Source organism: Rhinoderma darwinii, chromosome 2 (genome assembly GCF_050947455.1).
Source record: "Rhinoderma darwinii isolate aRhiDar2 chromosome 2, aRhiDar2.hap1, whole genome shotgun sequence".
Taxonomy (NCBI): domain Eukaryota; kingdom Metazoa; phylum Chordata; class Amphibia; order Anura; family Rhinodermatidae; genus Rhinoderma; species Rhinoderma darwinii.
Window position 1 is genome coordinate 10,414,771 of NC_134688.1, and position 26,533 is coordinate 10,441,303.

The window sequence follows — 26,533 nt, forward strand, 5'->3', positions numbered from 1 at the left end:
TTCGGTCTTTATAGGTTTTTAGCATCTGGATGTGAACAAAAATGTTGCCTTTCACTGACAGTAAGCAGAGATCTTAAAAAATAGCGAGGAATTGAAACAAAGTATATTAGAAAGTTTATTATACAATGAAAAACATTATTTTTATTAAACTGAAGCATGCCCCTAAACATGACACTTATTTGCGTCAGTTTTTACAACTGGGCAGATGACCCCAAGAAGTGAACTCAGTTGCATAAGTAAAGACGCCCTAAACGTTGTTCACTTCCCACAGTGACGGAATAACTTACAGACTACCAGGAGCCAGGCCGAACCCTATAAAGTGAACCTCATCCTATACAGAATGTACAAGCCCCACCGGTTCCACGAGTTACGTATGTGTCAAAGTTTTGTCACTTCAGCTCAAATAACAATAAATCTGTGGAATAAATGAATGACATTAAAGCAGAAAAACCACCTTCCCGGCTGAGACTTGGAGCGCGACAGGAAAATATATGGCAGCGGAGACCGTGTTTATGATGGATTTTCCCTGATGGTTTTGACTCACGCTTGACAGGTATATAAAACAGATCTGATGGAGGCTGCAGCCATTTATATTATGTGCGACAAATGGAATGGATGAGTCTACAGCGCTCGTAAGGGGGAGACACAAAGCAGGTTCCCTGATTAACAAAAGAAATATTTAGTAGTCCCCGAGCTCTGCCATATTTAAGGGAAAGGGATGATTAAACCTATACAGAACACTAACCAGAAGAGCAGAGGCCTGTGTCTAGCTAAAAGGCTGTACTGAATCTGCAGAATATTGTGCAATGTTTGACCTATACATAATTGTCTTGGCATTTTTTCTAACCAATGACTATAATACTGCCCCTATATACAAGAATATAACTACTATAATACTGCTCCTATATACAAGAATATAACTACTATAATACTGCCCCCTATATACAAGAATATAACTACTATAATACTGCCCCCTATATACAAGAATATAACTACTATAATACTGCCCCTGTATACAAGAATATAACTACTATAATACTGCCCCCTATATACAAGAATATAACTACTATAATACTGCCCCCTATATACAAGAATATAACTACTACAATACTGCTCCCTATATACAAGAATATAACTACTATAATACTGCCTCCTATATACAAGAATATAACTACTATAATACTGCCCCCTATATACAAGAATATAACTACTATAATACTGCCTCCTATATACAAGAATATAACTACTATAATACTGCTCCTATATACAAGAATATAACTACTATAATACTGCCCCCTATATACAAGAATATAACTACTATAATACTGCTCCTATATACAAGAATATAACTACTATAATACTGCCCCCTATATACAAGAATATAACTACTATAATACTGCTCCTATATACAAGAATATCACTACTATAATACTGCCCCCTATATACAAGAATATAACTACTATTATAATGCCCCTATATACAAGAATATAACTACTATTATAATGCCCCTATATACAAGAATATAACTACTATAATACTGCTCCTATATACAAGAATATAACTACTATAATACTGCCCCCTATATACAAGAATATAACTACTATAATACTGCCCCTATATACAAGAATATAACTACTATAATACTGCTCCCTATATACAAGAATATAACTACTATAATACTGCCCCCTATATACAAGAATATAACTACTATAATACTGCCCCCTATATAAAAGAATATAACTATTATAATACTGCTCCTATATACAAGAATATAACTACTATAATACTGCCCCTATATACAATAATATAACTACTATAATACTGTTCCTATATACAAGAATATAACTACGATAATACTCACCCCTATATACAATAATATAACTACTATAATACTGCCCCCTATATACAAGAGTATAACTACTATAATACTGCCCCTATATACAAGAATATAACTACTATAATACTGCTCCTATATACAAGAATATAACTACTATAATACTGCCTCCTATATACAAGAATATAACTACTATAATACTGCTCCTATATACAAGAATAGAACTACTATAATACGGCTTCTATATAAAAGAATAGAACTACTGTAATACTGCCCCTATATACAAGAATATAACTACTATAATACTGACCCCTATATACAATAATATAACTACTATAATACTGTTCCTATATACAAGAATATAACTACGATAATACTCACCCCTATATACAATAATATAACTACTATAATACTGCCCCCTATATACAAGAGTATAACTACTATAATACTGCCCCCTATATACAAGAATATAACTACTATAATACTGCTCCTATATACAAGAATATAACTACTATAATACTGCCTCCTATATACAAGAATATAACTACTATAATACTGCCTCCTATATACAAGAATATAACTACTATAATACTGCCCCCTATATACAAGAATATAACTACTATAATACTGCTCCTATATACAAGAATATAACTACTATAATACTGCTCCTATATACAAGAATAGAACTACTATAATACGGCTTCTATATAAAAGAATATAACTACTGTAATACTGCCCCTATATACAAGAATATAACTACTATAATACTGCCCCCTATATACAAGAATATAACTACTATAATACTGCTCCTATATACAAGAATAGAACTACTATAATACGGCTTCTATATAAAAGAATATAACTACTGTAATACTGCCCCTATATACAAGAATATAACTACTATAATACTACTCCTATATACAAGAATATAACTACTATAATACTGCCCCCTATATACAAGAATATAACTACTATAATACTGCTCCTATATACAAGAATATATTTACTATAATACTGCCTCCTATATACAGGAATATAACTACTATAATACTGCCCCCTATATACAAGAACATAACTGCTATAATACTGCTCCTATATACAAGAATATAACTACTATTATACTGCTCCTATATACAAGAATATAACTACTATAACACTGCCCCCTATATACAAGAATATAACTACTATAATACTGCCCCTATATACAAGAATATAACTACTATAATACTGCCTCCTATATACAAGAATATAACTACTATAATACTGCCCCTATATACAAGAATATAACAATTATAATACTGCCCCTATATACAAGAATATAACTACTATAATACTGCTCCTATATACAAGAATATAACTACTATAATACTGCCTCCTATATACAAGAATATAACTACTATAATACTGCTCCCTATATACAAGAATATAACTACTATAATACTGCCCCTATATACAAGAATATAACTACTATAATACTGCCCCTATATACAAGAATATAACTACTATAATACTATCCCCTATATACAAGAATATAACTACTATAATTATCTTTTTTATTTGAAAACTTGCAACAAATTATTACAATACCTTTGCAATACACTCATAACGGATAAAGAAAATAAACATTTGTCTCTTAATAACATCACAATCATTAAACAAACCATAATATATGAATATTACTCCAGTATAGATTGTTTCAACTATTTTTCATGATATTATTCTAGACAGTATTACAGGAGTGTTCTTTATTGGTGACCGGGCAGCATCGCGCACACCACAGAGGGTACATGGTCACCACATTTATGACATATAGTGAACCTCTATGATATAAACGGAGTTCGGGGTAGAAGTCTCCATACAGCAGCAAAGAGCTTCACTGTCCTACTAGATGTGGTGACTGCAGGGACACAGCAGGGACATTACTCTGTAGATAAGTCTCTTGTATAAAGATGACATTGGTTTTGTCGTCAGACAGACGCTGGAATATCGCCTGCCGCCTGCTCCTATTCTTCACACTGTTCACATTGATGGAGGTGATTTTCAGCCTCATCCTGGTTACATGTCTTTCCTACTTTTTTTCCTTCTTCCACTGCTATGTCCCGTTACACCCCATCTTTTGGTGGACATTGGGGGGTCAGCGTCTTCCTCCTGAGGTTCGTCATCTGGGTTGTGTGAGGAGACTTGCTCCATCTCTGCTTCTTCTTCCTGGTCATCTTCCCCCAGCGCACAGTAACGTCCCCCAGTTATCGCCAGCACTGGAGACTCCGGTGATTTCTTTGCAGCAGTGATTTTTTTCCTAGAAGAATCATCTGTTTTACTTCTCCTTTTAACCGTCTGAAATCCCTCCTCATCGATACTGGTTGCTGCGGCTGGATCAGCTGTTTTTTTACTGGTCGCTGCGGCTGGCCCAGCTGGTTTTTTACTGGTCGCTGCCGCTGGATCAGCTGGTTCCTTACTGGTGTCGGGCAGATGTTTGGTGACAGAGTGACTGGATATTTTACTTTTAGCATGACCTCTATTTTCAGTGGCTGGTGACACTTGTGCAGCATCCACAGATGGGACATTCGTCTCTGGAGCACGATCTCTGGTACTTCGGCTCACATCATCGCTGGGACTTCCAGGTTCTGGGGTTGTATCTACACATATGGAGACATCCTCCTGGTCTTCCTCCATGGCTTCTTTAAAGGTCTCCTCCTTATTATGTTCTGCATGTGGACACTCCCGGAATGTATGTCCAGGTCCTAAGCACAGGTTACAGATGACAGGTCCTGTACAATCATCCTTCACATGCCCAAACTGACCACATAGTGAGCACTTAATACGGGAACAGTTGAATGCCAGGTGTCTGCCCCCACATCTATGGCACAGTCGCGGTTGACCAGGGTAGTAACATACGCCTCTCTCCGAGCCCAGGTAGAAGGAGTGCGGCAGATGTCTGGTCACTCCATTCTCCTGAACCAGCTGGATCTTTACAGAATATCCTCCATTCCAGATCTCCTCCTCATCATAGATCTTTGTTGGCAGTCTCTTCACCTCACAATATCTGCTCAACCAGTGCTGCAAATCTGCCAGAGCCACCACCTCAGACTGGAACAGGACGGTGGTGGTGACTACCTGGGGTTTAGTCAGCTGGATGACATGTAGATGCTCCCACATCGCGTGCTCCTTTGTATCATTATAAATACTCCAGAATAAATCTAGACTATATTGCAGCTTGAAACTGATGTCATAATTCCTGCTGGAGGGAACGTGGATCAGAGCGAACACCTCAGAAGCTTTAAACTTCATAAACTCCTTCAACAAAACTTTCCCAATGTAGAGTCTGGAGGGGAGGTTTTCCTCTGGTCCTGAGTACCTGATTCTGACCGCGTTCCTCCTCTGAGGTGTGGGGTTAGTCGGTCTTGTGACGCTGGAGAACAGTCTCCTGTACTGTAGTCTGTCAGCAGGTGGGTCAGGACTGGACCTCTCCTCAGCTGATTGTACTGCAGATCCTCCTGTGTCTGCTCCTGATCGCTGTGTAACCTGCACTCCATTCACTGACACTGCGGACGGCTGAACCTCCAGAACAGGGCCTGCAATGTCCGCCTCAGCCTGTGCCGCTGGTTCATCAGATAGACTGTCAATCACCGCGGTGAGCGAGGTCTCACTTACAATGTCAGTATATGCGGCACTTTCTTGCTCAGTCCCAGGAGTGCCACTCGCATTCACTTCATCAGTACTGCACATAGTCTACTGCAGTTAACCCCTCGTCAGCTGGCACACATTTCTCTGCAGCTTTAGCAGCATTTGTGTTGGCTGATTGCACAGACCCCACACATGATGAGAGATGTGATCCTCCAGCCACTGCACACTCATATCTTCCAGGGTTTCCCTGTGCCACAATATTATAGTCAGTGTCTTTTTTTGCAATGATTTTTTTTCTCTTCACAGTTTGGGCTCTGGTCTCCCTTTTGTTCTCAATTGCCCGGTTCTTTATTTTGGGTACTGTGCATGATTCTTTCTGCAATCTCTCCTTCAATATCACCAGCTCACGTGTGCAAACATCCAGACACTCACATTTCATCAGCTTTGCCTTTGGATCAGTCTCTTGGTTAATTTCAGTTCTCAATTTGCGAACTTGCATTTCCATTTTAAAGATATTTTTCTTTGTCATTTTTGTGCACAATTCACCAACATCATGAGATTCAGTTGACTCACCAGCCACCATTTCCAGATCATCACCTCCACCATCTCCATGCTGCAGGCCAAACTCCAGATTCTGGGATTTCCCAGGATCATCAGCCCAGGACCCCTCCCCTCCACCTGGGTCAGAAGCCATGCATAATCCTAACAGGGAGCTCACAAGCACACGTCTATCCTCTCCTATGGACAAGAATATAACTACTATAATACTGCCCCTATATACAAGAATATAACTACTATAATACTGCCCCTTGTATACAAGAATATCACTACTATAATACTGCCCTCTATATACAAGCATATAACTAATAGAATACTGCCCCCTATGTTCAAAAATATAATTACTATAATACTGCCCCTATATACAAGAATATAACTACTATAATACTGCCCCCCTATATACAAGAATATAACTACTATAATACTGCTCCTATATACAAGAATATAACTACTATAATACTGCCCCCTATATACAAGACTATAACTACTATAATACTGCCCCTATATACAAGACTATAACTACTATAATACTGCTCCTATATACAAGAATATAACTACTATAACACTGCTCCTATATACAAGAATATAACTACTATAATACTGCCCCCTATATACAAGAATATAACTACTATAATACTGCCCCCTATATACAAGAATATAACTACTATAATACTGCCCCTATATACAAGAATATAGCTACAATAATACGGCCCCTATATACAAGAATATAACTACTATAATACTGCCCCTATATACAAGAATATAACTACTATAATACTGCCCCTATATTCAAAAATATAACTACTATAATACTGCCCCTATATACAAGAATATAACTACTATAATACTGCCTCCTATATACAAGAATATAACTACTATAATAGTGCTCCTATATACAAGAATATAACTAATATAATACTGCCCCTATATACAAGAATATAACTACTATAATACTGCTCCTATATACAAGAATATAACTACTATAATACTGCCCCCTATATACAAGACTATAACTACTATAATACTGCCCCTATATACAAGACTATAACTACTATAATACTGCTCCTATATACAAGAATATAACTACTATAACACTGCTCCTATATACAAGAATATAACTACTATAATACTGCCCCCTATATACAAGAATATAACTACTATAATACTGCCCCCTATATACAAGAATATAACTACTATAATACTGCCCCTATATACAAGAATATAGCTACAATAATACGGCCCCTATATACAAGAATATAACTACTATAATACTGCCCCTATATACAAGAATATAACTACTATAATACTGCCCCTATATTCAAAAATATAACTACTATAATACTGCCCCTATATACAAGAATATAACTACTATAATACTGCCTCCTATATACAAGAATATAACTACTATAATAGTGCTCCTATATACAAGAATATAACTAATATAATACTGCCCCTATATACAAGAATATAACTACTATAATACTGATCCTATATACAAGAATATAACTACTATAATACTGCTCTTATATACAAGAATATAACTACTATAATACTGCCTCCTCTGTACAAGAATATAACTACTAGAATACTGCCCCCTATATGCAAGAATATAACTACTATAATACTGCTCCTATATACAAGAATATAACTACTATAATAATGCTCCTATATACAAGACTATATCTACTATAATACTGCTCCTGTATACAAGAATATAACTACTATAATACTGCCTCCTATATACAAGAATATAACTACTATATACTGACCCTATATACAATAATATAACTACTATAATAGTGCCTCCTATATACAAGAATATAACTACTATAATACTGCCCCTATATACAAGAATATAACTACTATAATACTGCCCCTATATACAAGATTATAGCTACTATAATTATCTTTTTTATTTGAAAACTTGCAACAAATTATTACAATACCTTTGCAATACACTCATAACAGATAAAGAAAATAAACATTTGTCTCTTAATAACATCACAATCATTAAACAAACCATAATATATGAATATTGCGCCAGTATAGATTGTTTCAACTATTTTTCATGATATTATTCTAGACAGTATTACAGGAGAGTTCTTCTTTATTGGTGACCGGGCAGCATCGGGCACACCACAGAGGGTACATGGTCACCACATTTATGACATATAGTGAACCTCTATGATATAAACGGAGTTCGGGCTAGAAGTCTCCATACAGCAGCTGAGAGTTTCACTGTCCCACTAGATGTGGTGACTGCAGGGACAGGGACACAGCAGGGACATTACTCTGTAGATAAGTCTCTTGTATAAAGATGACATTGGTTTTGTCGTCAGACAGACGCTGGAATATCGCCCGCCGCCTGCTCCTATTCTTCACACTGTTCACGTTAATAGAGGTGATTTTCAGCCTCATCCTGGTTACATGTCTTTCCTACTTTTTTTCCTTCTTCCACTGCTATGTCCTGTAACACCCCATCTTTTGGTGGACATTGGGGGGTCAGCGTCTTCATCCTGAGGTTCGTTGTCTGGGATGTGTGAGGAGACTTGCTCTATCTCTGCTTCTTCTTCCTGGTCATCTTCCCCCAGCGCACAGTAACGTCCCCCAGTTATCGCCAGCACTGGAGACTCCGGTGATTTCTTTGCAGCAGTGATTTTTTTCCTAGAAGAATCATCTGTTTTACTTCTCCTTTTAACCGTCTGAAATCCCTCCTCATCGATACTGGTCGCTGCGGCTGGATCAGCTGGTTTTTTACTGATAGCTGCGGCTGGATCAGCTGGTTTTTTACTGGTCGCTGCGGCTGGATCAGCTGGTTCCTTACTGGTGTTGGGCAGATGTTTAGATGTTTTGGTGACAGAGTGACTGGATATTTTACTTTTAGCATGACCTCTATTTTCAGTGGCTGGTGACACTTGTGCAGCATCCACAGATGGGACATTAGTCTCTGGAGCACAGTTTCTGGTACTTCGGCTCACATCATCGCTGGGGCTTCCAGGTTCTGGGGTTGTATCTACACATATGGAGACATCCTCCTGCTCTTCCTCCATGGCTCCTTTAAAGGTCTCCTCTTTATTATGTTCTGCATGTGGACACTCCCGGAATGTATGTCCAGGTCCCAAGCACAGGTTACAGATGACAGGTCCTGTACAATCATCTTTCACATGCCCAAACTGACCACATAGTGAGCACTTAATACGGGAACAGTTGAATGCCAGGTGTCTGCCCCCACATCTATGGCACAGTCGCGGTTGACCAGGGTAGTAACATACGCCTCTCTCCGAGCCCAGGTAGAAGGAGTGCGGCAGATGTCTGGTCACTCCATTCTCCTGAACCAGCTGGATCTTTACAGAATATCCTCCATTCCAGATCTCCTCCTCATCATAGATCTTTGTTGGCAGTCTCTTCACCTCACAATATCTGCTCAACCAGTGCTGCAAATCTGCCAGAGCCACCACCTCAGACTGGAACAGGACGGTGGCGGTGACTACCTGGGGTTTAGTCAGCTGGATGACATGTAGATGCTCCCACATCGCGTGCTCCTTTGTATCATTATAAATACTCCAGAATAAGTCTAGACTATATTGCAGCTTGAAACTGATGTCATAATTCCTGCTGGAGGGAACGTGGATCAGAGCGAACACCTCAGAAGCTTTAAACTTCATAAACTCCTTCAACAAAACTTTCCCAATATAGAGTCTGGAGGGGAGGTTTTCCTCTGGTCCTGAGTACCGGATTCTGACCGCGTTCCTCCTCTGAGGTGGGGGGTTAGTCGGTCTTGTGACGCTGGAGAACAGTCTCCTGTACTGAGGTCTGTCAGCAGGTGGGTCAGGACTGGACCTCTCCTCAGCTGATTGTACTGCAGATCCTCCTGTGTCTGCTCCTGATCGCTGTGTAACCTGCACTCCATTCACTGACACTGCGGACGGCTGAACCTCCAGAACAGGGTCTGCAATGTCCACCTCAGCCTGTGCCGCTGGTTCATCAGATATCAGACTGTCAATCACCGCGCTGAGCGAAGTCTCACTTATAATATCCGGACATGAGGCACTTTCTTGCTCACTCCCAGGAGTGCCACTCGCATTCACTTCATCAGTACTGCACATAGAGCCTACTGCAGTTAACCCCTCGTCAGCTGGCACACATTTCTCTGCAGCTTTAGCAGCATTTGTGTTGGCTGATTGCACAGACCCCACACATGATGAGAGATGTGATCCTCCAGCCACTGCACACTCATATCTTCCAGGGTTTCCCTGTGCCACAATATTATACACAGTCTTATAGTCAGTGTCTTTTTTTGCAATGATATTTTTTCTCTTCACAGTTTGGGCTCTGGTCTCCCTTCTGTTCTCAATTGCCCGGTTCTTTATTTTGGGTACTATGCATGATTCTTTCTGCAATCTCTCCTTCAATATAACCAGCTCACGTGTGCAAACATCCAGATACTCACATTTCATCAGCTTTGCCTTTGGATCAGTCTCTTGGTTAATTTCAGTTCTCAATTTGCGAACTTGCATTTCCATTTTAAAGATATTTTTCTTTGTCATTTTTGTGCACAATTCACCAACATCGTGAGATTCAGTTGACTCACCAGCCACCATTTCCAGATCATCACCTCCACCATCTCCATGCTGCAGGCCAAACTCCAGACTCTGGGATTTCCCAGGATCATCAGCCCAGGACCCCTCCCCTCCACCTGGGTCAGAAGCCATGCATAATCCTAACAGGGAGCTCACAAGCACACGTCTATCCTCTCCTATGGACAAGAATATAACTACTATAATACTGCCCCTATATACAAGAATATAACTACTATAATACTGCCCCTTGTATACAAGAATATCACTACTATAATACTGCCCTCTATATACAAGCATATAACTAATAGAATACTGCCCCCTATGTTCAAAAATATAATTACTATAATACTGCCCCTATATACAAGAATATAACTACTATAATACTGCCCCCCTATATACAAGAATATAACTACTATAATACTGCTCCTATATACAAGAATATAACTACTATAATACTGCCCCCTATATACAAGACTATAACTACTATAATACTGCCCCTATATACAAGACTATAACTACTATAATACTGCTCCTATATACAAGAATATAACTACTATAACACTGCTCCTATATACAAGAATATAACTACTATAATACTGCCCCCTATATACAAGAATATAACTACTATAATACTGCCCCCTATATACAAGAATATAACTACTATAATACTGCCCCTATATACAAGAATATAGCTACAATAATACGGCCCCTATATACAAGAATATAACTACTATAATACTGCCCCTATATACAAGAATATAACTACTATAATACTGCCCCTATATTCAAAAATATAACTACTATAATACTGCCCCTATATACAAGAATATAACTACTATAATACTGCCTCCTATATACAAGAATATAACTACTATAATAGTGCTCCTATATACAAGAATATAACTAATATAATACTGCCCCTATATACAAGAATATAACTACTATAATACTGCTCCTATATACAAGAATATAACTACTATAATACTGCCCCCTATATACAAGACTATAACTACTATAATACTGCCCCTATATACAAGACTATAACTACTATAATACTGCTCCTATATACAAGAATATAACTACTATAACACTGCTCCTATATACAAGAATATAACTACTATAATACTGCCCCCTATATACAAGAATATAACTACTATAATACTGCCCCCTATATACAAGAATATAACTACTATAATACTGCCCCTATATACAAGAATATAGCTACAATAATACGGCCCCTATATACAAGAATATAACTACTATAATACTGCCCCTATATACAAGAATATAACTACTATAATACTGCCCCTATATTCAAAAATATAACTACTATAATACTGCCCCTATATACAAGAATATAACTACTATAATACTGCCTCCTATATACAAGAATATAACTACTATAATAGTGCTCCTATATACAAGAATATAACTAATATAATACTGCCCCTATATACAAGAATATAACTACTATAATACTGATCCTATATACAAGAATATAACTACTATAATACTGCTCTTATATACAAGAATATAACTACTATAATACTGCCTCCTCTGTACAAGAATATAACTACTAGAATACTGCCCCCTATATGCAAGAATATAACTACTATAATACTGCTCCTATATACAAGAATATAACTACTATAATAATGCTCCTATATACAAGACTATATCTACTATAATACTGCTCCTGTATACAAGAATATAACTACTATAATACTGCCTCCTATATACAAGAATATAACTACTATATACTGACCCTATATACAATAATATAACTACTATAATAGTGCCTCCTATATACAAGAATATAACTACTATAATACTGCCCCTATATACAAGAATATAACTACTATAATACTGCCCCTATATACAAGATTATAGCTACTATAATACTGCCCCTATATACAAGAATATAACGACTATAATATTGCCCCTATATACAAGAATATAACTACTATAATACTGCCCCTATATACAAGAATATACCTACTATAATACTGCCCCATAGACAAGGATATAACTACTATAATATTGCCCCTATATACAAGAATATAACTACTATATACTGACCCCATATACAATAATATAACTACTATAATACTGCCTCCTATATACAAGAATATAACTACTATATACTGCCCCTATATACAATAATATAACTACTATAATACTGCCTCCTATATACAAGAATATAACTACTATATACTGACCCCATATACAATAATATAACTACTATAATACTGCCCCTATATACAAGAATATAACTACTATATACTGCCCCTATATACAAGAATATAACTACTATAATACTGCCCCTTGTATACAAGAATATCACTACTATAATACTGCCCTCTATATACAAGCATATAACTAATAGAATACTGCCCCCTATGTTCAAAAATATAATTACTATAATACTGCCCCTATATACAAGAATATAACTACTATAATACGGCCCCCCTATATACAAGAATATAACTACTATAATACTGCTCCTATATACAAGAATATAACTACTATAATACTGCCCCTATATACAAGACTATAACTACTATAATACTGCCCCTATATACAAGACTATAACTACTATAATACTGCTCCTATATACAAGAATATAACTACTATAACACTGCTCCTATATACAAGAATATAACTACTATAATACTGCCCCCTATATACAAGAATATAACTACTATAATACTGCCCCCTATATACAAGAATATAACTACTATAATACTGCCCCTATATACAAGAATATAGCTACAATAATACGGCCCCTATATACAAGAATATAACTACTATAATACTGCCCCTATATACAAGAATATAACTACTATAATACTGCCCCTATATTCAAAAATATAACTACTATAATACTGCCCCTATATACAAGAATATAACTACTATAATAGTGCTCCTATATACAAGAATATAACTAATATAATACTGCCCCTATATACAAGAATATAACTACTATAATACTGCTCCTATATACAAGAATATAACTACTATAATACTGCCCCCTATATACAAGACTATAACTACTATAATACTGCCCCTATATACAAGACTATAACTACTATAATACTGCTCCTATATACAAGAATATAACTACTATAACACTGCTCCTATATACAAGAATATAACTACTATAATACTGCCCCCTATATACAAGAATATAACTACTATAATACTGCCCCCTATATACAAGAATATAACTACTATAATACTGCCCCTATATACAAGAATATAGCTACAATAATACGGCCCCTATATACAAGAATATAACTACTATAATACTGCCCCTATATACAAGAATATAACTACTATAATACTGCCCCTATATTCAAAAATATAACTACTATAATACTGCCCCTATATACAAGAATATAACTACTATAATACTGCCTCCTATATACAAGAATATAACTACTATAATAGTGCTCCTATATACAAGAATATAACTAATATAATACTGCCCCTATATACAAGAATATAACTACTATAATACTGATCCTATATACAAGAATATAACTACTATAATACTGCTCTTATATACAAGAATATAACTACTATAATACTGCCTCCTCTGTACAAGAATATAACTACTAGAATACTGCCCCCTATATGCAAGAATATAACTACTATAATACTGCTCCTATATACAAGAATATAACTACTATAATAATGCTCCTATATACAAGACTATATCTACTATAATACTGCTCCTGTATACAAGAATATAACTACTATAATACTGCCTCCTATATACAAGAATATAACTACTATATACTGACCCTATATACAATAATATAACTACTATAATAGTGCCTCCTATATACAAGAATATAACTACTATAATACTGCCCCTATATACAAGAATATAACTACTATAATACTGCCCCTATATACAAGATTATAGCTACTATAATACTGCCCCTATATACAAGAATATAACGACTATAATATTGCCCCTATATACAAGAATATAACTACTATAATACTGCCCCTATATACAAGAATATACCTACTATAATACTGCCCCATAGACAAGGATATAACTACTATAATATTGCCCCTATATACAAGAATATAACTACTATATACTGACCCCATATACAATAATATAACTACTATAATACTGCCTCCTATATACAAGAATATAACTACTATATACTGCCCCTATATACAATAATATAACTACTATAATACTGCCTCCTATATACAAGAATATAACTACTATATACTGACCCCATATACAATAATATAACTACTATAATACTGCCCCTATATACAAGAATATAACTACTATATACTGCCCCTATATACAAGAATATAGCTACTATAATACTGCCCCTATATACAAGAATATAACTACTATAATACTGATCCTATATACAAGAATATAACTACTATAATACTGCCCCCTATATACAAGAATATAACTACTATAATACTGCCCCTATATACAAGAATATAGCTACAATAATACGGCCCCTATATACAAGAATATAACTACTATAATACTGCCCCTATATACAAGAATATAACTACTATAATACTGCCCCTATATTCAAAAATATAACTACTATAATACTGCCCCTATATACAAGAATATAACTACTATAATAGTGCTCCTATATACAAGAATATAACTAATATAATACTGCCCCTATATACAAGAATATAACTACTATAATACTGCTCCTATATACAAGAATATAACTACTATAATACTGCCCCCTATATACAAGACTATAACTACTATAATACTGCCCCTATATACAAGACTATAACTACTATAATACTGCTCCTATATACAAGAATATAACTACTATAACACTGCTCCTATATACAAGAATATAACTACTATAATACTGCCCCCTATATACAAGAATATAACTACTATAATACTGCCCCCTATATACAAGAATATAACTACTATAATACTGCCCCTATATACAAGAATATAGCTACAATAATACGGCCCCTATATACAAGAATATAACTACTATAATACTGCCCCTATATACAAGAATATAACTACTATAATACTGCCCCTATATTCAAAAATATAACTACTATAATACTGCCCCTATATACAAGAATATAACTACTATAATACTGCCTCCTATATACAAGAATATAACTACTATAATAGTGCTCCTATATACAAGAATATAACTAATATAATACTGCCCCTATATACAAGAATATAACTACTATAATACTGATCCTATATACAAGAATATAACTACTATAATACTGCTCTTATATACAAGAATATAACTACTATAATACTGCCTCCTCTGTACAAGAATATAACTACTAGAATACTGCCCCCTATATGCAAGAATATAACTACTATAATACTGCTCCTATATACAAGAATATAACTACTATAATAATGCTCCTATATACAAGACTATATCTACTATAATACTGCTCCTGTATACAAGAATATAACTACTATAATACTGCCTCCTATATACAAGAATATAACTACTATATACTGACCCTATATACAATAATATAACTACTATAATAGTGCCTCCTATATACAAGAATATAACTACTATAATACTGCCCCTATATACAAGAATATAACTACTATAATACTGCCCCTATATACAAGATTATAGCTACTATAATACTGCCCCTATATACAAGAATATAACGACTATAATATTGCCCCTATATACAAGAATATAACTACTATAATACTGCCCCTATATACAAGAATATACCTACTATAATACTGCCCCATAGACAAGGATATAACTACTATAATATTGCCCCTATATACAAGAATATAACTACTATATACTGACCCCATATACAATAATATAACTACTATAATACTGCCTCCTATATACAAGAATATAACTACTATATACTGCCCCTATATACAATAATATAACTACTATAATACTGCCTCCTATATACAAGAATATAACTACTATATACTGACCCCATATACAATAATATAACTACTATAATACTGCCCCTATATACAAGAATATAACTACTATATACTACCCCTATATACAAGAATATAGCTACTATAATACTGCCCCTATATACAAGAATATAACTACTATAATACTGATCCTATATACAAGAATATAACTACTATAATACTGCTCCTATATACAAGAATATAACTACTATAATACTGCCCCCTATGTTCAAAAATATAATTACTATAATACTGCCCCTATATACAAGAATATAACTACTATAATACTGCCCCCTATATACAAGAATATAACTACTATAATACTGCCCCCTATATACAAGAATATAACTACTATAATACTGCCTCCTCTGTACAAGAATATAAGTACTAGAATACTGCCCCCTATATACAAGAATATAACTACTATAATACTGCTCCTATATACAAGACTATATCTACTATAATACTGCTCCTGTATACAAGAATATAACTACTATAATACTGCCCCTATATACAAGAATATAACTACTATAATACTGCCCCTTGTATACAAGAATATCACTACTATAATACTGCCCTCTATATACAAGCATATAACTAATAGAATACTGCCCCCTATGTTCAAAAATATAATTACTATAATACTGCCCCTATATACAAGAATATAACTACTATAATACTGCACCCTATATACAAGAATATAACTACTATAATACTGCCCCCTATATACAAGAATATAACTACTATAATACTGCCCCTATATACAAGAATATAGCTACAATAATACGGCCCCTATATACAAGAATATACCTACTATAATACTGCCCCATAGACAAGGATATAACTACTATAATATTGCCCCTATATACAAGAATATAACTACTATATACTGACCCCATATACAATAATATAACTACTATAATACTGCCTCCTATATACAAGAATATAACTACTATATACTGCCCCTATATACAATAATATAACTACTATAATACTGCCTCCTATATACAAGAATATAACTACTATAATACTGCCCCTATATACAAGAATATAACTACTATAATACTGCCCCTATATACAAGAATATAGCTACTATAATACTGCCCCTATATACAAGAATATAACTAATATAATACTGCCCCTATATACAAGAATATAACTACTATAATACTGATCCTATATACAAGAATATAACTACTATAATACTGCTCCTATATACAAGAATATAACTACTATAACACTGCCTCCTCTGTACAAGAATATAAGTACTAGAATACTGCCCCCTATATACAAGAATATAACTACTATAATACTGCTCCTATATACAAGACTATATCTACTATAATACTGCTCCTGTATACAAGAATATAACTACTATAATACTGCCTCCTATATACAAGAATATAACTACTATATACTGCCCCTATATACAATAATATAACTACTATAATACTGCCTCCTATATACAAGAATATAACTACTATAATACTGCCCCTATATACAAGAATATAACTACTATAATACTGCCCCTATATACAAGAATATAGCTACTATAATACTGCCCCTATATACAAGAATATAACTACTATAATATTGCCCCTATATACAAGAATATAACTACTATAATACTGCTCCTATATACAAGAATATAACTACTATAACACTGCCTCTATATACAAGAATATAACTACTATAATACTGCCCCTATATACAAGAATATAACTACTATAATACTGCTCCTATATACAAGAATATAACTACTATAATACTGCCCCTATATACAAGAATATAACTACTATAATACTGCTCCTATATACAAGAATATAACTACTATAATACTGCTCCTATATACAAGAATATAACTACTATAATACTGCCCCCTATATACAAGAATATAACTACTGTAATACTGCCCCTATATACAAGAATATAACGACTATAATACTGTCCCCTATATACAAGACTATAACTATTATAATACTGATCCTATATACAAGAATATAACTACTATAATACTGCCCCTATATGCAAGAATATAACTACTATAATACTGCTCCCTATATACAAGAATATAACTACTATAATACTGCCCCCTATATACAAGAATATAACTACTATAATACTGCTCCTATATACAAGAATATAACTACTATAAGGGCATGACCAGACGTGGCGGAGTTCTGCATACACTGTGCGCATCAATGCCGCACATAATCTGTGTTGCAGATTCTGTTGCGGATCTTCCTAAAATGTGCAGTAAATTGCCGTTGCCGTTGCGTATTGAGGTGAAAGTACTTCCCTTCTCTCTATCAGTGCAGGATATAGAGAAGGTACAGCTCTTTCCCTAGTAAGGGCATGACCACACTTAGCGGAATTGCTCTGGAAATCCGCAGCGTACACGTTTCTCCATTGCCTTCCGCAGCTTTGTGGTTGGGTTCGTTTACACGTTGCGGACAATTCCGCTGCGGAGCATAGGCTGCGGTGCGGAATTTGGTGTCCGCAGCATACACTGGTTGTTGCGGACGTGTAGCGGACTTTTTGCGGACTAATTGCGGAATTTCTCCATTGACTTCACTGGAGAGTCAAATTTCCGCAATGAAGTCCGCAGATGTTATGTACATGTTATGTGTGCTGCGGAGCGTATTGGTTTTATAACATGACATTTCTTCATTCTGGCTGGACCTATGTGTATTTCTAGGTCTACAGCCAGACTGAGGATGTCAATGGGGCTCCCGTAATTACGGGTGGCTACGTGTGTGCACCCGTAATTACGGGAGCGTTGCTAGGCGACGTCAGTAAATAGTCACTGTCCAGGGTGTTGAAAGAGTTAAGCGATCGGCAGTAACTGTTTCTGCACCCTGGACAGTGACTACCGATCACAATATACATCAACCTGTAAAAAAAATAGAAGTTCATACTTACCGAGAACTCCCTGCTTCTTCCTCCAGTCCGGCTTCCAAGGATGACGTTTCAGTCTAAGTGACGGCTGCAGCCAATCACAGGCCAATCACAGTCTGCAGCCAATCACAGGCCAATCACAGGCTGCAGCGAATCACAGGCCAATTACAGGCTGCAGCGGTCACATGGACTGTGGCGTCATCCAGGGAGGTCGGGCTGGATGCCGAAAGGGGGACGCGTCACCAAGACAACGGCCGTTAGGTATGAATTTCTTTTACTTTCACTAGGGAAAGGGCTGTCCCTTCTCTCTATCCTGCACTGATAGAGAGAAGGGAAGCCCTCTTCCCCTCAATACGCAGCGGCTAGTCCGCATCAATTTAATGCCCATTTTGGGCAGAGCCGCAACAGAATCTGCAGCGCAGATTATGTGCAGCATTGATGCAGACAGTGGCGGAAGAATTCCGCCACGTCTGGGCATGCCATTAAAGTTAAAGAATTTCATACTTACCGGCCGTTGTCTTGGTGACGCGTCCCTCTTTCGACATCCAGCCCGACCTCCCTGGATGACGCGGCTGTCCATGTGACTGCTGCAGCCTGTGATTGGCCTGTGATTGGCTGCAGCCGTCACTTGGACTGAAACGTCATCCCGGGGATTACGGGCGTTTTTATGTTAGTGTGTATGGGGCCTCAGTCTGGCTGTAGACCTAGAAATACATAGGCCCAGCCAGAATAACATCTACATAACATCTGCGGACTTCATTGTAGAACTTTGACACTCCATTGAAGTCAATGGAGAAATTCCGCAATGAGTCCGCAACAAGTCCACCACACGTCCGCAACAGCCAGTGTATGCTGCGGACACCAAATTCCGCACCACAGCCTATGCTCCGCAGCAGAGTTTTCTGCAACATGTGCATGAACCTAACTAAAAAGCAATGGAGAAACATGTACGCTGCGGATTTCCGCTGCGGACTGTCCGCAGAGGAATTCCAGAGCAATTCCGCCACGTCTGGCCATGCCCTTAAGGAGGAGGCCACCATGTATGCTCAAAGGTCAGCGCATAAGAATGGAACAGCTGCCATCTGACAGTGGTTCCATTCACTATATTCTTTACACTTGAATAATGACGCTATATATACTACAGTATACACATGAATAATGACGCTATATATACTACAGTATACAAATGAATAATGATGCCATATATACTACAGTATACACATGAATAATGATGCTATATATATCATACACATGAATAATGATGCTATATATACTGCAGTATACAAATGAATAATGATGCCATATATACTACAGTATACACATGAATAATGATGCTATATATATCATACACATGAATAATGATGCTATATATATCATACACATGAATAATGATGCTATATATACTACAGTATACACATGAATAATGATGCTATATATATCATACACATGAATAATGATGCTATATATATCATACACATGAATAATGATGCTATATATACTGCAGTATACAAGTGAATAATGATGCTATATATACTACAGTATGCACATGAATAATGATGCTATATATATTATACACATGAATAATGATGCTATATATACTGCAGTATACAAGTGAATAATGATGCTATATATACTACAGTATGCACATGAATAATGATGCTATATATATTATACACATGAATAATGATGCTATATATACTGCAGTATACAAGTGAATAATGATGCTATATATACTACAGTATGCACATGAATTATGATGCTATATATATTATACACATGAATAATGATGCTATATATACTGCAGTCAGTGGCGTAACTACCGCGGTAGCAGCAGTAGCGGCTGCTACGGGGCCCGGGGCTTGAGGGGGCCCGTGCCGCCAGCCGACACGCCCACCCAAATGCCCGGTGGCGCCGCTAGCAGCCGTTATGGCTGCTACAGCGGTAGCGCCGCTACTGTGGGGCCCGCGACGCCGAGCCTTACACAGTCATTCTGCCCCGCCAATCAGCGTCATTGGAGGATGCTCGTTCAGCTCCTGCAGACATGCTCAGAAGAGAGCATGTCTGCATCGCCAGTGAACAGCGTGGGAACCGGAGAATGTGAGTATGTCAACTTTATATATTTTTTCCCTCATAAAAATGTGAATGGCATTATCTATAATGGGGGGGGTCTATCTACAGGGGGGGGGTCGTCTTTATGTGGGCTATTATATATAGGGGGTCTATATGTGGGGCAGTAGCTACAGGGGGGTCTATATGTGGGGCAGTAGCTACAGGGGGGTCTATATGTGCGGGTGTGGGCCATTATATACAGGGGGCTCTATATGTGGGCCATTATATACAGGGGGATCTATATGTGGGCCATGATATACAGGGGGGTCTATATGTGGGCCACTATATACAGGGAGGTCTATATGTGGGCCACTATATACAGGGGTGGGCTATATGTAGAGCACTATCTATAGGGGAGCTATTTTTTTTTTTGAGTACTTTCTATAGGGGTGGGCTATGTGTGGGACACTATATACAGGGGTGGGTTACCTGTGGGGCACTAGCAACAGGGTGGCTATATGTAGTGCACAGTCTAAAGGGGTGGGCTATATGTGGGACACTATACAGGGGGAGCTATATGTGAGACACTATCTACAGAGGTGGGCTATACGTGGAGCACTAACTATAGGGGAAGCTATATGTAGGGAAGCACGGTGGCTCAGTGGTTAGCCCTATTGCCTTGCAGCTCTGGAGTCCATATGTGGGCACTATCTACAGGGGCTTCTATGTAGGTCACTATCTATAGGGGGCACGGTGTGTGTGTGTGTGTGTGTGTGTGTGTGTGTGTGTGTGTGTCAGTTATATTTAGATGTGTTGAGAATTTTAACTTTGTTTATAGGTGCAGAAATGAGAAGCTGAAGACATCTAAACGGAAAACTGCAGAAATGGGTCATGGCCGGGAGAAATCCATCATAGATGTCTGAACCGGAGGGAGAAGAAAAGAACTAGAATCTGAGACGTCACCGGTGAGTCACTTAATGTAAATGTTTATTCTGCCTCTAATCATCACTGTAGTCACTGTATGATCTGCAGCGAGATGATGGTGATAGGATTTTTTTTGTGAAACCGCATCTCCCAGCATATCCTTACCATTGTTCCGGCCATGCTGGGAGCTGTAGTTTTACGCCGTACAAACCTATACGCAGTGGCGTAACTACCGCTATAGCAGCCGTAGCGACTTCTACAGGGCCTGCAGCATGAGGGGGCCCGTGGCACCCGCCGGCACGGCCCCCTCCCATGGCCGCAGGCTCCGCTAGCAGCCGCTATGGCTGCTACAGCGCGACGCCACTGAAGGGGTTGTTCCTACAAAAGACATGCATCCCCTATCCACAGGATAGGGGATACATGTGGGATAGCTGGGACGCCCAGCGATGAGGAGAACAAGGGGACCGAAAGTCCCCCCTAAGTTCTCCATGACAAACCTCGGACTTCCGGGGTCTGTGTCGGCAGCTCCGTAGAAATGAATGGAGCGCCGGTCGCGCTTATGCGCATGCGTGACCAGCGCTCCTTTCATTTTTATTGAACTGCGCAGACACCGGAAGTCAGAGGTTAGTCATGGAGAACTTCGGGGGACTTTCGGTCCCCCGTTCTCCTTATCAGTGCCAGCGATCACACATGTATCCCCTGTCCTGTGGAGATCCTGTGGAGAGGGGATGCATGTCTTTTGTAGGACAAACTATAGGCCGTTTTTTTTTGGGGGGGGGGGCTATATGGCGTTATCTACAGAGGGGTTCTGTATGGTGTTATCTACAGAGGGGGCTGTATGGTGTTATCTACAGGGGGGGGGGCTGTATGGCGTTATCTACAGAGGAGGTCTGTATGGCGTTATCTACAGGGGGCTGTGTATGGTGCTATCTATAGGGGGGTGCTGTGTGGTGGAATCTATAGGGAGGCACTATCTACAAGGGGGAGGGGGTTGTGTGATACCCAGCAGAGGGGGGGCCCCAGTCAAAAGTTTGCTATGGGGCCCAGGCTTTCCTAGTTACGCCCCTGACTGCAGTATACACGTGAATAAAGATGCTATATATATTATACTCATGAATAATTCCACCATATACTGTGCATATACATAATGCAGCCATATATACAGTACACATGACTAATGATGCTATATATACTGTACATATGAATAATGACGCTATATATACTATATACATGAATACCGCCACTATATACAGTTCATATGAATAATGCTGCCATATATACCATACACGTAAATGAAGTGGAACCTATGCTGCACATGTGCCACTCACTGCTTCCTCTCTGACACTTGATTGTTCCTTGATTATACAGTACAGAGGAAGCCGACCTCATGGCTCTTCTCCCCCTCGCCATCTTTCTGAGAATCTAATCAGTGGCCGCTTAAAGATACGCTTGATCAGACACCCAAAGAGAATAGGCTTCAGTCTATAGCTGTAACTACTAAGAACTGCGTGGATGGCAGCAGACCAGTCCACCGTGCATCAGCCCAGCTGCCATTTTCCAGAACTACCAGATGGCCAGTCCTCATACACATTAGATAGTAGGCCGGGCCGATTCCGGCAAAATCGGAGTGTTCAGCAGACTGTCATCTGATGTTTATGGGCACCTTAAGGTCCAACTTCAAAAATATACATTTACAATTATGTTAAAGGGGTTTTCCCATCAGGGACATTTAGGACACCCACAGAATATGTCATAAATGTCAGATAGATGCGGATCCCACCTCTGGGACCGCCACCTATCTCTAGAACAGGGCCCCCTAAACCCCGTTCTACCTTCTTCTGCTCTCGCTGCTTCCCGGCCACTTCCGGACTTAATGGTCGGTAGTTACGAAAACAGCGTAGCTCACTGAGCTGAGCTGTTTCCGTAACTCCCATAGTAGTGCATGGCAGTTATGGAAGCATGCAAACTACGCTGCTTCCGTAACTACCCTTCGATTATATGGGACTTTCGGAGACAGCTCAGCTCAGCGAGCTAAGCTGTTTCCTAAGTCATGGTCGGAATTCACCTGCTTCTGCCGCAACACAAAGCGGCAGAACAGGGGTTTAGGGGGCCCTGTTATAGAGATAGGTGCGGGTCCCAGAGGTGGGGGTCCTAGAGGTGGGGGTCCCAGAGGTGGGACCCGAATCTATCTGACATTTATGACATATGTGGATATGTCATAAATGTCTCTTATGGGAAAACCCCTTTAGTTTTTTGCAGAATTTTTGAGACCTCGATTACGTCTTAATCTGATAAAACATTGTGTTAGGGTACGTTCACACGGCTTATTTTGGGCCGTTTTTTGGGCCGTAAATGGCGGAAAAATCGGAAGCAGAACGCCTCCAAACATCTGCCCATTGATTTCAATGGGAAAAAACGGCGTTCTATTCCGACGGGGCGTTTTGAAAAAATGGCGCGTAAAAAGTGCATGACTCTAAAGAAAAAAACACCGAAAACGCACGTAAAAAACGCCACGAAAAACGCGGATTTGCTTAAAAAACGGCTGAAAATAAGGAGCTGTTTTCCCTTGAAAACAGTTCCGTATTTTCAGACATTTCTTACTAAGCGTGTGAACATGGCCTTAATGTGAAGTCCTGGAGATTCATTCACAGTGAGAGGTTTAGACTCTCGCCCTCCACTAATCACAGCAGAATGTGGAGCAGATTTTGTTCTGTCTCGGGGCGACCCGTTTGGTACGTGGATGGATGGATGTGTCGTGTGTGCGGTAACATTTCTTGATTCAGTTTAGCAGCACATGAATAAGTCATTGTCTAGTGGTCAGATCTGTGATCTCGGTGTATGACCAGTGCTCTCATCTTATACAGGGTCTACAGGTGGTGGACACCCTGAGGGCTCCATCTGCTTCTACCAGGGCCATGTCTGTTCCGTCATCTGGCAAACATTTGCAAAGATTCTTTTTTTAAGACAAGTGTTCAAGAATTGAAAAAAATAATATTTATCTATTTTTTACATAAAAGCATTTATTTTATTGTTTTTTGGTTTTTATTATTTTATTTGTTTAAATATAGGATTTTAAATGCATATAAATCATTTGTTTTAATTGGGATATTTACCAAAACTATAAGATTAATATAAATATAATAATAATAATAATAATAATAATAATAATAATATCGATATTATGGAACACACATACATTGTTCAATATTAGTTATATGTTTTATAAATAAATATTAATAATAGTTTTGTAATATATTCGTGTTACAAAATAAATGTCGTAAAATTACAGGTAAAAATGTTTAATAATATATAATAATTGTTATTATTATTATTACTATTATTATTATTATTATTATCATTTCTATTATGTTGTTAGAACTACTTTATTATGTTAGGATTTATGTAATAATAATAATATTATTTTTATTGTTATTAATATTATTATTATCATTATATTATAGTTATTTTTATATTGTTATATTATTATTTTGTATTATTGTTATTATTATTAATATTGTTTTTACTTCTATTATTAGATTATTTTATAATGGTCATTTTTCTTTTATTACTATTATTATTTTTATTATTATTAGCGCATTTGGCTCTCCTTACATTGTCAATGGGGTCCTTTGCGTGGTATCCGTGTGCCGATAAAATTTGTCATACGACGGATCTGGCTATCCGCCGCCACGATCGCAAATGTAAACTTAGCCTAATTGTTATTTTGTTATTTTTATGCTATTATTTTTACATTATCGTTATTGTAATTATTAATATTATATCATCATTATTATTATTCTTATTATTATTATTTCATTATTATTATTATTATTTTTACATTATTTCATTATTATTATTATTTCATTATTATTATTATTTTTACATTATTTCATTATTATTATTATTTCATTATTATTATTATTTTTACATTATTTCATTATTATTATTTCATTATTATTATTATTTTTACATTATTTCATTATTATTTTTACATTATTGTTATTATGATTATTATTATTATTATTATTTCATTATTATTCTTATTATTTTTACATTATTTCATTATTATTATTTTTATGATTATTATGGTTAGTGATA

General features: G+C 36.9%; 1 long non-coding RNA gene across 1 annotated transcript in view; it reads left to right on the plus strand.

Annotated features, from left to right (window-relative positions):
- LOC142740385 (uncharacterized) overlaps positions 1-25,446 on the plus strand; it is a 50,841-nt gene extending 25,395 nt beyond the window's left edge. Inside the window, exons 4-5 of the long non-coding RNA XR_012880635.1 lie at positions 272-553; positions 25,300-25,446. This is a non-coding gene — a long non-coding RNA (uncharacterized LOC142740385). The remainder of the gene's footprint in view (positions 1-271; positions 554-25,299) is intronic.
- The last annotated feature ends 1,087 nt before the right edge of the window (positions 25,447-26,533 follow it).